General features: G+C 47.7%; 1 protein-coding gene across 1 annotated transcript in view; it reads left to right on the forward strand.

Moving 5' to 3' along the window:
• Nucleotides 1–14304, forward strand: part of XKR6 (XK related 6) — a gene marked incomplete at both ends in the record, with an annotated part of 186579 nt that overhangs the window by 109113 nt on the left and 63162 nt on the right. The window lies entirely within an intron of this gene.

Genomic DNA, 14304 nt, shown 5'->3' on the forward strand with positions numbered 1-14304 from the left:
TGGGCGGGCTGTCACGGATGCACCCAGCTCGGCACCCCCTGTCCCCAGGCACCCCTCCACCCCAGCGGGGCTGTGTGGCTGCCAGGGCTTGGATTAAGATGGATAGATTGGTGAGAAGCGTTTGGTGTGACTGGAATAGAAAGCACGGTGGCTTCGTGCTGACTTGAGGGCACAGATCCAGAAAATAGCATTGCTCGGGAGATGATTACTTTACTATTGGAGCTTGTCCTTAAAATAGCAAGCTTGCTCCTCGCTGTCCCTCCTTCCCCTTCACCTCTGCATATTCCTAGTGATGGCTGTGAGATTCCTGGGGTGTCCCCCCTGCAATTTATTCCTTATTTATTTCCTTGTTATCCGTGTCTCGTCATACTTTGTAAAGATGTCCTTGAAGGCCTCCCAGTCAGTGCTTAGCTCGCAGCGGGGCAGAGCTCAGCTCTGACCATCGCATTTGTAGCGGAGGAAGGATTGGGAGGAGCTGGTGCTCCCTGAGGAAAATCACGGTCAGGGCAGCCGTGAGGTGATGAACGCAGCGTGGGAGTCCCCACCCCTGGGGTGATGCTGGGACGTCACCCAGGAGCATCGCTGGGGAACACCAAAGCCCTTCCCTGGACATCTCCCCCTCGGGCAGGGTCCTGCAAGGACATGCTGCAAGCCTTGGTAGGCGATGCTGGGCAAAACCCCAGCCCCAAGCTGTCCAGGTGGTCTGGCTCCGGCCACTGAGGTTTTTTTTTACGCGGGGAGCAGCAATGAGAAAAACAAAGCCGAAAACAGCGGGGAGCAACCCAGGACAGTCGCCGATCCCTTGGAGCCAAAGCTTTCAGCACAAGCAGAGCCTCGTGCTGTCACCACGGGGGGGAGGGACATGAAGTCCATGCCACATCCCACGGGTGCATTTGCGTCTTCTGCTCTGGCATAGAGAAAGCCACCCGTGGCAAAGGAGTCATCAGCATCGCGCTGGAGGGGGAAGCAGCAACCTCTTCCACCGGCTCAGCTAGGAGACCATGAGTCAGAGACCTCAGCAAGGGGTCTGAGCTCATTTCAGGGCTAAACTTAGTTCAGAGAGTCCCAGCAGCCACTCGGGAGCATTGCCACGTTGGGATGGATGCCCTGTAGCAGCATTTTGTAGGCCAGGCCATCCGGTTATTATTGTTAATGTTAAAAATATGCTCTGCTGAGTTATAGAGGCTTTTGCTCTCGCTAGGCTGTCTCCATGTGGATGTCTCATGTCTTCCCGTGCCCTGGGGTTACATAAAATATTGAGTCCTTGCAAAGGGAAGGGGAATGAGATTTCTGGAAATGGGGATGTCATGGGAGAGAAAAAGCGGGGTCACGAGGAGAGAACGGAAGAGCAGTGGGTCATGTAGAAGAAAGCAGGGAGAGCCATAGGGTGTCTGTACCAGTAAATGCAGCAGTGCTGGGACCCTGAGACAGGGTCTGCCATTTGACTGTCTACATTGCTCGTTTATCATGGCACCGGTTGGCCAAGACCAATGAGCACTGACACACATAATGCCCAGGCATGGGGCAGGGACCATGACTGTTCCCATGAAGTGGTCCAGATACAGCCATCCCCCTTCAGAGGACATGAGAGTTTAGTAATACGGACCTGCACCTAAAGGCTGAGCTTTCTTCTCCCATTTTCCCAGCCTTGGGGCAGCCTCAACCTAACTGGGGCTGTGCAATTCCAGGCATGTCATTTCCAACATGGGAGACACCAACCTATGCAGTCATACCAGACATTAACTGGGACCAAGCCACTTAGGTGTGGTTTCCACTGTGACAACATGGGGCTATGGTGGTCTGAAGTACTTCTGGCATCTTCTGCCCTACCTGAAAGGTGGAGATCAGCTTCAGCCTCACCTATGTGAGCAAATTAAAAGGTGCAAGAGAACTCACTCATCCACACTACTAAAATGATGTCATGGTTGCTGACACAGCTTTGACCTGGCCAAAGAGGACCAACCCAAGCAGTTGCTGGATTGAGTTTGGGAGTTAGCCCAGCCTAGGGGCCATCCCCAACAGGCAGCTCAGGTGCAACCACCCTGCTTCGTCGAGTGAGGATTTGGTGGTGTGGAAGCGGTTTTAGGGCCAGAGCTGGATAAGGAGCTCTAAAATATATACATATATACATTTATTTATTTTAAATTATGCAAACAGCTGCATGGACACGCTCATGTTGGCTTCAGCTGGCCTTTTTTCTGCTTAATTAATGATGACGACTCTTGCAGCGTGCTTGGCATTCACTTAAAACAAGTGTCATAAAGGAGCTAGTTATTTCTTCTGTTTCTTCTTCTTTAGTAATACTGCCAAACCAATTTTGAACAAGCTTAAGACAAACTTAGAGGAGGCCTTTGGACACCAGGGCAAGATGTCTTGCAGACAGTTGTGCCAAGGGTTTATGTTTGGTTTGAAGGGTGGGAATTTGTGGACAACCCCGCACAGAAACATCTCTGGATGGAGAAAAACAAAAAATGGAAAAAAAATTAAAAAACAGCAAAAAATCTCTTTGTTGCTAAGTGAAACGTTTTATTTTCTGATCTTCTGGCAGGGACAAACATTGAGAGGGGACAGGGAAGGTATGGGGAGGGAGCAGAAGGGTAGAGCCCATGCCAGGAGCAGAGCAGGTCCCAAGACGTTGGGGATGGGGCTGGTTTGGATGTTGGGGCCACGTTTGTCGCCAGCACAAGGACAGGATGAGGGACAGAAGAATGACCTTTTCCAGCCATGTGAAGATGTTCAGGGAAAAGAGAGGATGTGGGAACATGGAGGAGAAAGCAATGAGCTAAAGACAATCCAGAACCGACATCTAACTAATCTCCTTAAAAGAGTTTTCTGGGGCCATTCTGGTAATTTGGGGATTTTTTTTTTTTTTAAGACTGCCCGTTCTGGGATTAGCTCTCACGAGAGCAAGGACCGGTAATATTTTTCAAGCTATTTGTGACTCGGCAGCTGGGAAGTGCTGATTACTCGCAGCAGCTGATGTCCGAAAAGCATCTAAGTCTTTATTATATTATCCAAAAAGGCCACAGAATTTTTTTTTATCACCCCAGCTTCAGAACAGCGAGTACCCAAGCCTTCAAGCAAGGCCAGGAACACAGGGCAGAAAAAGGTGCTGTAGGAAAATTTTAATCTCTTTCCCAAAAACTCTTCAAGTTTTCCTTTCCTCGGTGCCTCCAACAAGTTGCATTTCCTTGGGGTGGTCCCTTTGAATTTAGGCAAGACAAGCAACCCAAAATCAGTGAGTCTGGCTGCTCCCGGCTGCAGTTGGTAGATGAATTTCATGGTGTTTCTAGGGAGCATCGCTTCTGTGTTTTCATGGGAGAGTACCGTCCTTTCTCGCATGTCCCTGGAAGGCTGATTTCCTTGAGGGTAGCATCATCCAGGCCAGAGGAGCACTGAGCAAATCGGGTCACTGCTCTGTGGCTCAATTTCCCAGTGCTTGTAGCCTCAGTAGACTGCATCAGCTCAAGACTATCTCCTCTCTGTCCCAGTCTTGGTCAGCAGCCCTAAGCATTACTATAGCATTGCTTTAGTGGTTATTTATCAATGCCACAACAATCCATCAGGGTGCTCTGGCCTTGGCAAGATCTTCTTCAATAACAGTTCAAGTCCAGGTCTGATTTGAATGGCCAGATCCAGCAAGCGGGTGGCCACAGCAAAGTGCGTTGGTGCTGCTGTGTCAGGACAGGGGCAAGGAGTGAGACCTGGCTCCCCCTTCTCCAGGGCACTTGGCTGTAGCCCATGCAACGAAGCAGGTCAAGCCATGCTTGCTAGTGTTTATCCCTTTTCCCTCAGCCTCTTCTTGCCTTTACAGCTCCTGTTTGTCATTCAGAGACAAACTCCCCTGCAGCTTTCCCCTCTGTTGCAATTATAGACTTGCTCCCTCTGTTTGTCTCCTATCTCAGCCTGCCCAGTAAAGCTGATAGCCAGGAAGTTCCCAGGATGCTGCGAGTCCAAGCAGCCGATCCGCATTAGCAAAAGAGCGACAGGAGTGAGCCAGACGCTCGGCCGGGTTCCCTCGGCCAAGCGGAGGCAGCAGCACGTCAGCCACACGCACCCCTCGGTGCAAATCTCCATAGGGATGGCAGCGTGCCCCGGACTCCATCACAGGGGCTGAGCATTCCCACTGCCTGCTGGAAAAGGGGCCCTGCCAAAGCTGTGGTGGGCAGCGATAGCATCCCAGCTGTTGCATCGGACAGGCACAGAAGAGGCACCGGTTTGGGATACGGGCTCTGGAGCGCCTTTGCTCCTTTTTTGTCATCCCCAGTGATGAGCAGGATTGGGGATAAAATGAGGGGAGCAAAAGGGAAAAAGGTTTCAGACCACAGGAGGGCACTTTGTACTGGAAATGAGCAGGAGTGGAGTGGCCTGTTTTGTCTCCAGGGTGTGTGATGTTGGGCACAGCTGGGTGGAGAGCATGGGCCAGGCACCATGTGAGTTACTGAAAATAAGAAATGCTTGGTGAAGATCAGGTCTGAAGCTAAATGAGGTCTTTGCCTGCTTGAAAGAGGGCATAGGTGTCCTCCTCATTACCAGGAATGGTAAACCTGAAAGGCATCTGCTAGGGCTTGGTTTGCATGACAGGAGCTTGCAGAGGCTAAGGTTGGAGCCCTGCTGCACTATGTTTTTAGAGACAGAAGCACACATTATAATCTCTGTCCTGAAGGACAGAGGTCACACAAGAAAAGCAACACCCTTTAGAAGGTCAATAGCTAATTTGGGACTAGGACTTGTGTCTGATTTGGGGCTCACAGCCTGAGGCTGTGGACCAGGTGCTTCCTGAAGACTCAGTTCCCTTTAGGATGAATGACTTCAAGGAACAAAGGGAATAGAGTTGCCTGAGACTGTTCTCTAAAATCATGATGGTTCACAGTGAAAGGAGCAGGGGCAATCAGGGAAATGATCAGGAACAAGCCTCAAAAAAACATGTGGTAGTGCAGGGTGTTATTGCATGGCGGCACTTGGTGCTGCAGGCTGCTGTGGCGGTTGGGAATGGAAGTGTCTTTGAACAGGGAGCAGATGTCCATGGAGGGCACATCCATTGGTGGATACCAATGCAGCCTGTACATTAGAGGGTCCTTGAGATGCTGATTTGGAGTTTCTGTGGGCACAGGAGAAGGTCACCTTATAGAGCTTCCCTAGGCACCTGCTACTGGTCACCACTGGAGAGAAGAGACCTCTAAATGGACCTTCGGTTGATGCCTGTCTCTTCTATGAGTCTCTCAGAGGACAGTGGGAACAAGAAGATGCACGAAGATTACAGTAATCCCCAGCTTTCATGTGGGTGCTCCTAGATGCTTCTAACAGAGTTTGCCCTGGAGCCTGTGGTGTGAATCAGGCCCTTGAACACCAACAGGAGCTTGTTATGGGTTCTTTCCAAACCTGCTTTCACACACCTCTCCAGAGACACAGTGTCTTGAACCTTCTCGGGGTGCTGCTTTTTGGGTGAGATCTTACAACTAGCAAATCCAGCTAGTTCTTCATGCCTTCCTAGGCATGCAAACTCATTGGGGAAGACCTCAAGGGACCACAGGCGTGTCCCCACTGGTGAATCTGTGGGAAGATCCTGATCTACATCAACACCATCACATTGTTTTCTGGGGCCTCTGCTCTGATTTTTGTGCCAGTTTCATTCTGCCACGGGGTGATTATGACTAAGAAAAGGCACCGCCAATCCTCTATCAAACCTGTGGTGGCTGCATGTGCCCCTGTGATTCCTTCTCCAGCCCCATCATCCAAGAGCAGCCAACGTGCCCTGCGGCATGACATGCTCATCCCTCGCAGAGTGGCCTTTGTGAAGGCAGGGACAGTGCTTCAGCGACTGTCCCCTGAGATTTATATATCCAATATGCTGTAGGAGTGGGATGAGTGATCTCGACTACAAGGCTGGTGAGATGCATGGGAGAATCAATAACTCCCTGAACAAGCCGGAGCAAAGGCTCATTCCCCTCTCTAAACTCATTGGTTTTATAGTCCCTCTTGTCTTTCTTCTGACATGAGCTCGGGAAGTTGTTTTAGGACAAATCCCAATCCGTTCGTACGCGTGTCTCGCCCATGAGGATAAGTTATGTTCTCTTTCCTTCCCCTGCTCTGCTTTCAGCCCTGCCCCTGCCTCTCACTTTGCTTTCCTCTGTGCAAAGAGCTTGTCTGAAACTTGTAATTACCAAAGGTGGAGGGGCAATGGGAATATCCAAACTCTGTGTTCGTACCAAAGGGATGTAAGAAGTTGACCTTTAGGATATGCTTGTGGAATTGGATTTCTGAAATAGTTTGCTTCAGAAATAACACTAGCAAAATTTATATATTAGAGAGTGTGTGTATATGCGTGCATAGCTGTGTGGATATGGATACAAATTCAGATACAAATCTGGAGGTAATAGAGACATAGATGTATCTAAGTATGTATGCATACATGTATATTAATTGATATACAGGCCTCATTTGCTGCTATTATTGCAGCCTTCTGATTCCAAAAAGCCCAAACTTCATCCTGTAGAATAAAAACAATGTTTTGGAAGTTAATAGTCCTAATGCAAAAGGAAGTCTCCTATTTTGATTACGGAAGATTTCAAATATTTCTGAAGATGGGAACACTCCAGTGAAACAGCAGATTTTAACAACATGAACTTGCCTGTGGACAGCCACCCGGTTGGAAAATGAAATCTCACCAGCCATAGCGACCTCCGGAGCTTGATGAGGAGTAGCAGTCTCGAGGCTGAGGCACGACGCTGGGACACGGGATTTGGGATTTTCTTCTGGGATCTGACACTGTTTCGCATGATTCATCGCTTCCCCGTCACCGCAGGGCACTACTCCTGATCGGAGCTGGAAGACATCCCTTTGTAGGACCTAGACTGAGATCTCCGGTGCTTCTGTGCTACGGGAGGATGTAAATGAAACTCTCCTGCTAATAACCATAAATCATCTGGGGAGGACTGACTCCAGCTGTGTGTTATCCCTTTTCTAAGGAGGGGAATGCGACTACTATCATAATACAAATAATTAAGTTCGCACTGGTAAATGAGATGTAAAGAAGCCATCTTCTGAATTACTAAAATTTCCAAAAATGGCAGAAAATCAAACCCTGTCCAGGAGTAAATGTTAATATTTCAGCTCTTATTTTCTTCTTGGACTGGGAGAAGGAAATTGAGATCCTATACCTATTTGTTCTGCAGAACAACCTTTCTCTTTCTGGAAAATCATTTGACAAGTGGGATTTTCACCTTTTAGATTTGTTTTTTTTGGATAGTCAAAATGTCCTAGGTCAGCCCAGTGTTAATCGGTGGCCACCCTGGCCCCATGGCCTCCTAGGATATAGTTTGACCATTTCAAGTCTCTATCGCTTCCTCGGGGATGAACCCCCATTTTGGACTGCTTCACCCCACCTACATTAAAAGGGGTGACCCCAAATTTTTCACAGAGGGTGCTTGCTCAGCCAGTGGCTTGCTCACCCTGTGAGCTCCCCACCCCTCATTGCATCAAGAGTGCTTCCACAGACCCGCTCAAAAAATCAGTCAAGTAACATAATAAAATGCTGAAGTGATTTAATACGTCTATTTCCCATTAAATCAAGATTTAATAAATCGTCTCTTTTTTCCTCACCCTTTTTCTTTCTTCCTTCCTTCTTTCTTTCTTCCTTTCTCTTAGAACTGCATACATTATTGAATTTGTTTGATATGGAGTGTGTTTCAGAAGCTGTATAAATCTGGAGGAATTCATTAAGCCCCACTGAATTAATTGAAAGTTATAAAGTTTTTAAATCTACAAATGTTTGACATCTTTAAGGAATTATTAATTAATGCATACCATTAAATACTGTTAAAACTCATGTCGCATTTATGAAGCATTTGAGCTTCATTGACTATGCAGATCAGGTAATTCATCTTTTTAAGCTCCATCAGTCTTTTGGTTCTTAAAAAAGATAGGGGGTTTACGGCAAGGAGAAGAAACCAAAGTTTGCAGAGTTCTTAGGGTAGGAGAATTCACAGGCAAAATCAGGATTTCTCTATTTCCAGGAATTTTCATCTAAAAGTCTGCTGAATGCCCTCCTGATTCCTGGTGTCTTCAGCTTTGTATTAGAGCAGTTCCTGGTGGTGTTGCTTAGGGCCATGGTCTTGTCCTGGGTCATTGTCCTTCAACCACTGGGGGCTAGTGGGTTGCGTTGAGGTGGGACGGTGGCGCAAGCTTGAGAAAAGCAAGTCCATGTATGCTAGGCAGTCACCTGCAGATGTGAAGTTTCTCAAGGAGACCAGGAGGTGTTTGGAGTCCCTGGGTGGAAGCAACTGTAGACTGCACAGATGGGTGACAATGGCTGCTCTATACAGATATTGAGAAGGTTGCTTGAGAAAATGAAGGGAAACTGAGTCACAGAGGGAGTGAGGTGACTCACCCTGGGTTCGTTGCAGAGAAATGTCCTCTGTCTACTCATACCTGACCTATGAGGGGGAACTGGGGAAGCCAGGTGAGCTCAGCCCAGGGAGGAGAAGGTAAGGGGCAATTAAATTGCTGTCTTCTACTAACGAGTGGGGGGTATGGAGAAGATCAACACATGCTTTTCTTAGAGATGCCCAATAAAAGGATGACAGGCAGTGGGCATGGGCTGCAGTGAGGGGAATCCTCAGCTAACTTCATCTAGTGTCTATGTTGGCCCTGCTTTGTGTTGGGAGTGGGGGGGTCACAGAAGACATCTGGACGTCCCTGAGAGTGTGTGTGTGTGTGTGCGTGAGCGTGCATGCAGGAGAGCTGCGGCTGAAAAGATGACATCACAGGCCCCTCCTCCCTGAAGTGATGTCACCGAAACCCAGCCCTCAGGGAGAGCATGTGGGGATTGTGGGAACAGGAGCTGGGCACTCATGGGGATGTCCTTGCAGCCTCGCCACAGCACGGGTTTGGGAGCCAAGCAGACAGTCCCTGTGCGTGCTTGGGGTATGTCAGATTTGCCCCCAGAGTTGTATGTATAGGGACAGGTAGAAAATACAGAAAATACAGGCTGTGTGCCTGAAGATGGCTTGATTTTTGATGAGCCCCAAGAAAGTGAGTGGCATTGACTCTGGAAAAAAAAGGAAAATCCTCTTTTGAGATCTTCACACTATCACCCACTGTTTGGGTTGTAAAACTGAGGCTTATGCTGGGCAAAGTCTGTCACCTGCTTCCCAAGGGGGTGTGCGCAGTCCCCAGGGTTAATCCCAAAGGCCCTGGCAGGCAAGGAGACATATCCAGCAGCCGGGCTGTGGATGAGATGCATCCTGGACCTTCTCCCTGCAGAGATGATGGCTCCTGGAGGAGAACTTCTCCTTAGCCCCTTCCCATATAGAGATGGGTAGCACTTCCCATGCTGGCACAGCTCTGCAGTTACCACCACCAAGTCTCATTGCTGTTAGGTTCCAGGAGCTCCAAGATCCACCACTAAGCCAGTGGAGAGTCATCCCAGCCCCACCAAATTTGGGGCAAAGCTTGGTTGGCCAGAGGTTTTCAGTTGTTCTTCTCCAGAAAAGTGCAGCCACCCGAAATCTTCCCCATCTTCCCCATCACCTTCTGGCTCTTCCTACCTCAGGAGCAGATGCATCTCTCGAGCAAACACAGTCCAGGGAAGCTGGATGTCTGCTGCCTGGATAGGACTTCTTGAGAGATGAGCACTGCTACTGGCAGCCCATTGCTGCAAAATAAGAGATCTCCCCAGCTCGTGACATGTCCGTCATATCTGGGGAGCATCAAACATCTGGAAGGAGAAGAGAGTGGCGAGTGAGCGTCCTCTTTACATACACCCAGGCACAGCAATCACTGTGTCCTGCCCTGTTGCACTTCGTAACATCGTGACTACCTCTGGAGACAGATGTTGGCCATCAGATCGCATTAAGGTCCAATTAACTGTTACTTTTGTTAGGTTTATTTATAACTAGTCACACCACAACCATTAAAGGGACTTACAGGTTTACTCAAGAAGCAATCAAGACACAGAATTACCCTTCCTTACGGCTAAACTCAAAGCAATAAGTCACTTTGTTGACTTTACCAGAGACTACACAGTCTGACACAGAGGCCAGAAACCTCACCTTACCTGTGGGATATCTCCAAAGGATCTGCCCAGTATGGTCCCCTTCTTTTAACTACTGTTGGATTTTTTTAAGGATTCATGGATTCATTTCTAAGGACATCTTTACCATATTTGTATGTTACAGCATCATTCCTGGTGGCTCTACAAATCACGCCAGTCAAACTAAGTTTAGTATTTCACCTCACCTTGTCATGGTTATATTGCAATTAGGAATTGCCCATGCACTTCATCTCTAACTAAAACAATCTGGACAAATAAATGACAAACTGAACAGAATTACCATATCTCTATCATGGTCTCTAACAAGGTTGCTGAAACTTTCCGGGATAAAAGGGTCCTTTCTGTAAGCCAGCATACCCACAATCCAATGTCCTCAAGCCAAGACAGCTTCTCAGGTTTAAATTTCACCTGCTTACACTGCTGCAAGGCTTTTTATGTTTGCACCCAGAGCTGAGGAAGGCATATTGCTAATGAGGGGACCATCAGCTGTGTTTGGAGGATCGGTGAGGAGGAGAGAGGGCTCAGAGATTAGCCGTGCACTAAAACAGATAATTAATTCCCTCATCTTCTCAAGAGGCTCTGGTCGCCTGGGGACCTCCCATGCTGGGGAAGGGAGCTACAACCCCAGAGGTGCCCATTCCTCCTGGTGGGAGTAGCTGTGGCTGAAGTTGGAGGCTGCTGATGCTTCCCACCTTGGTGTAATCCCACTCAAGGGTTTTTGCAGGTGGAGAGTCTGTATCATATAAAATAAACCAGGGTAATTAAAGCCAGTTGAACTTTAGTGGAGGCCTAAGAAGTTGAATTTACATGGGGACATGGCAGAAAGTCTGTCTGAATGTCTTCTAAAAGACAGGTGAGTTAAAACCCCAGATATGCATATTCTGAACAAATGGCCCCTATTGGACTGAAAATGAAATTAAATAAACAAAAATAATACTGGGAGGGAGTGTATGCATGGGGGATTGAATGCAGAATAATTCACTGGCTTTGAAAAATCACACTTTCCATTGGTTCGGTTCAGTTTTTCAGGGTGCTCCCATACAGTCAGTCTTTAAGAAAGCTTGAGGAGCTCTGATTAGGTCAGGACTGTGATCTGAGCAACTTCTTTTAAACAAAATAAGCCTAGTGACTTAAATAGCAAGATCAAGCCCAAAGTATATGAAGGACTTTGCACACTGAGCATCCCATTCACAGAGCTGATCTTGAGGGATCAGAGGTTGAAATGAGGCAAAGGCAAAATATAGAATATATATATATCTGTGTGAGTAGTTCCTGATATACAGATCAAGACACAGACCAAGAAAAAAAAAAATCTGCTTTTGAGAAAAATTAGAGATGGTCTTAAGCCTCATCTATCCAAGGACTTATTCTGGACTACGTACTTGACATTAGCGGTTTGTAATTAATTCCCTGTGTTGATGCTCTTATTCCAGAATCAGACACGCCTTATTTCAAATTAGTTCAATCCACCCGGGACCCTGCCACAAAACCAGGTTAAGAAATTAGCACAAATCAGCTGAGCTTTGGTAACCAACTGGAGAGGCAGGCAAGCAGAAAATGCAAAGGAATTCAGCTAAATTTTACATATCAGAAAAGAGGATAACGATATAGCAATAGCAATACCTGCCTCTGAGTGAAGAACACACACATGAGCAATAACCAAGTCTCAGCTGATGCACCGTAATATTTTAAGTTGCAGTGATGTGATATAGTGTAAGACCCCCCAGCACCACTGGGAAATAGCTCTTCTACTCTAAACTCTCTTCCTGCTGTAATCAGAGTGATTTTTTTCCCCTGAAAATAAATCTGCAGAGAAAATTTCATAGATCGGTAGCCTGACTAGGAGAAGGGGTTGGGAGAGCTCCGTTCTGGGTGTAGTGCTGATCGTTTACCAATTCTTTTACCACTTGGTGTACAAGTTAACGAATCACTAGTTTAGTGTTTCTGTATTTTTACTGATTTTTTTTTTTTTCTATAGCTGAAGAACTTTAAAATTTGAAACAAGCATGAAATTTCATCCCAGGTGCCATGAACAAATCTACTTATCCTAAGAACCAATATAGGTGAAAAATGAAAAAAAAAAAAAAGCCTATTTAGTAGCAGTGTTGGGTGGCTGGTATAAGCTGCCTGAGCAAAGGATCCTGGGGTATCTAAGCTCTGATGAGGACTTGTTTGGGTCAGTGCTAGTTCACCTCCTGTGTATAGGCATCATTCCAGAAAACCAAAGCATCAAGTGCACAGGGTGCAAATCCGAGGGGTAACTGCACATTTTCTGGGGAATATTTAGCTTGCAGAACCAGAAGCGACAATGCTGGACCCCTTTTCTCTGACCCTGCATCAGATATCGTGTTGGTGAATGAGGCAACAGCTTGGACCTTGGCAGATGGACCATGTGGTCTCCATCACCTACCACAGGAGTGTGCCAAACCACCATGGGGAGTGGGTCTTCTCTTTCATGTTGCCTTCTTCAGCTTGATGGGATTGCGATATTGTTTGTTGGAAAAAGTCCCCACTGGTGTGAATTAAACAAATTCCTGCCTGAGTGCAGAAAGGGGCCTTTTGAACAGTCCCAAAGGAGATGGCAAGAAGAGTCCTGATTTAGTCATGGAGAAAGAAGAGGTCCTGTCAGTAATTAATCTGGAGTGAAGTGCTTGAGCACAGAACCCCCTGCTCTGCCACGGAGGTTTCTGGCTGCAGAGCGGCATAAAGAAAATCGCGCTGCTATCAGAAAAAGATAGGGGAAAACGAGAGAGGTGAAAATTTCTGTGAGAGTGGGATTGTGGGGCATTGATGCCAGGAAAACAAGCAGACACGAAGCAACCCACCTCTGTTTTTGAGCCTGGTAGCAAGGGATCTTCCTAATCTAGACCTAAGGGTCTAGAGCACAAGGCTGGGGAGGAGCGGCTGGGGGAGCTGGGGGGGCTCAGCCTGGAGAAGAGGAGGCTGAGGGGAGCCCTCATCGCTCTCTGCAACGGCCTGAAAGGAGGCTGGAGCCGGGGGGGTCGGTCTCTGCTCCCCAGGAACAAGCGATGGGACGAGAGGGAACGGCCTCAAGCTGCGCCAGGGCAGGGTTGGGTTGGGTATTGGGAAAAACTTCTTCCCCCAAAGGGCTGTCAGGCTCTGGCCCAGGCTGCCCATGGCAGTGGTGGAGTCTCCATCCCTGGAGGTATTTAAAATATGTATAGATGTGGTACTTAGGGACATGGTTTAGTGGTGGGCTTGGCAGTGCTAGGTTAAGGGTTGGACCTGATGATCTTAAGGGTCTTTTCCAACCTAAATGATTCTATGATTCTAAATTATTGGGACTTGCTTTTGCTTCCAAGAAACTCCTGCAAGCTTTCCAGACAATGTAAGATGTGTTTTCTGTGTTGTAACAGCATTTTGAGGTGTTTTGCTTTGCCAGCCTGAGGTGCTCTGTGAATCAAATGCTCCCTTCTAGTCCTGTGGTCTTCAGACCTCCTGGCCTAGACCTCCTTCAGACCTCCTGGCCTCCAATGACCATGGTATAAAGCCAACAATGAGTCCAGAGTTGTACCCCAGCATTCACGTGGCCAGGGTGTATTAGACCTAAGTCTTAAAAGCGCCTGAAAGTAGTTTGAGATATCAACTGCTCCATCATTTCAGTGAGCCACCTGCAGACGACAGCTGTATGGATGAATTAGGTAGTGCCAGGACATGATTTGGGCCAATAGCCTCGGCCCAAGTGGTTCCTAGGTGCACTTTTGGAGTTAGCACAGGGCAGGGATAGTGCTAGGGTGGTACTTTAAAGGTGGAAGATCAAAGAGGAAAGTGCTTCTTCATGGTCTGAAACCCCATCCAGGTTTTGCTCTGAATAAATGGTAGGAGCTGTGGTACACAGGGAGCTCTGGGGCAGTGGGAAGGAACCAGGATTAGTGAAATATAAAATATATGAACTCAAGAGGGGAAATTCTCTGTAAGATCATCTGTCTCCTGCCGCCATGATGTGACCAACCGAGACAGCTCAGGTCCCCAGGGCAACTGGCGCTAACGAGGCCTCGGGTGAACTTCTCAAGTGCAGTGAGGTCAGAACTTTTGCATAGCTGCCCTTCGGCTGTGGGACTCAATCCTCAAGAGATTAGGATGACCAGAGATCTTTGTCACTTTTGGAACAGATGATGGTGAGGCCCATCTCTTCACATTAGCTTCCTCTTGATGTGCTCCCTAAGGGAATGATTATGGTGATGATGCTAATGTGAAGATACTAGCCAGGCTTTCTCAGTCCGGTCTGC

This window comes from Platalea leucorodia, assembly GCF_965183815.1.
Source record: "Platalea leucorodia genome assembly, chromosome: 3".
In the NCBI taxonomy this organism is placed as follows: Eukaryota; Metazoa; Chordata; class Aves; order Pelecaniformes; family Threskiornithidae; genus Platalea; species Platalea leucorodia.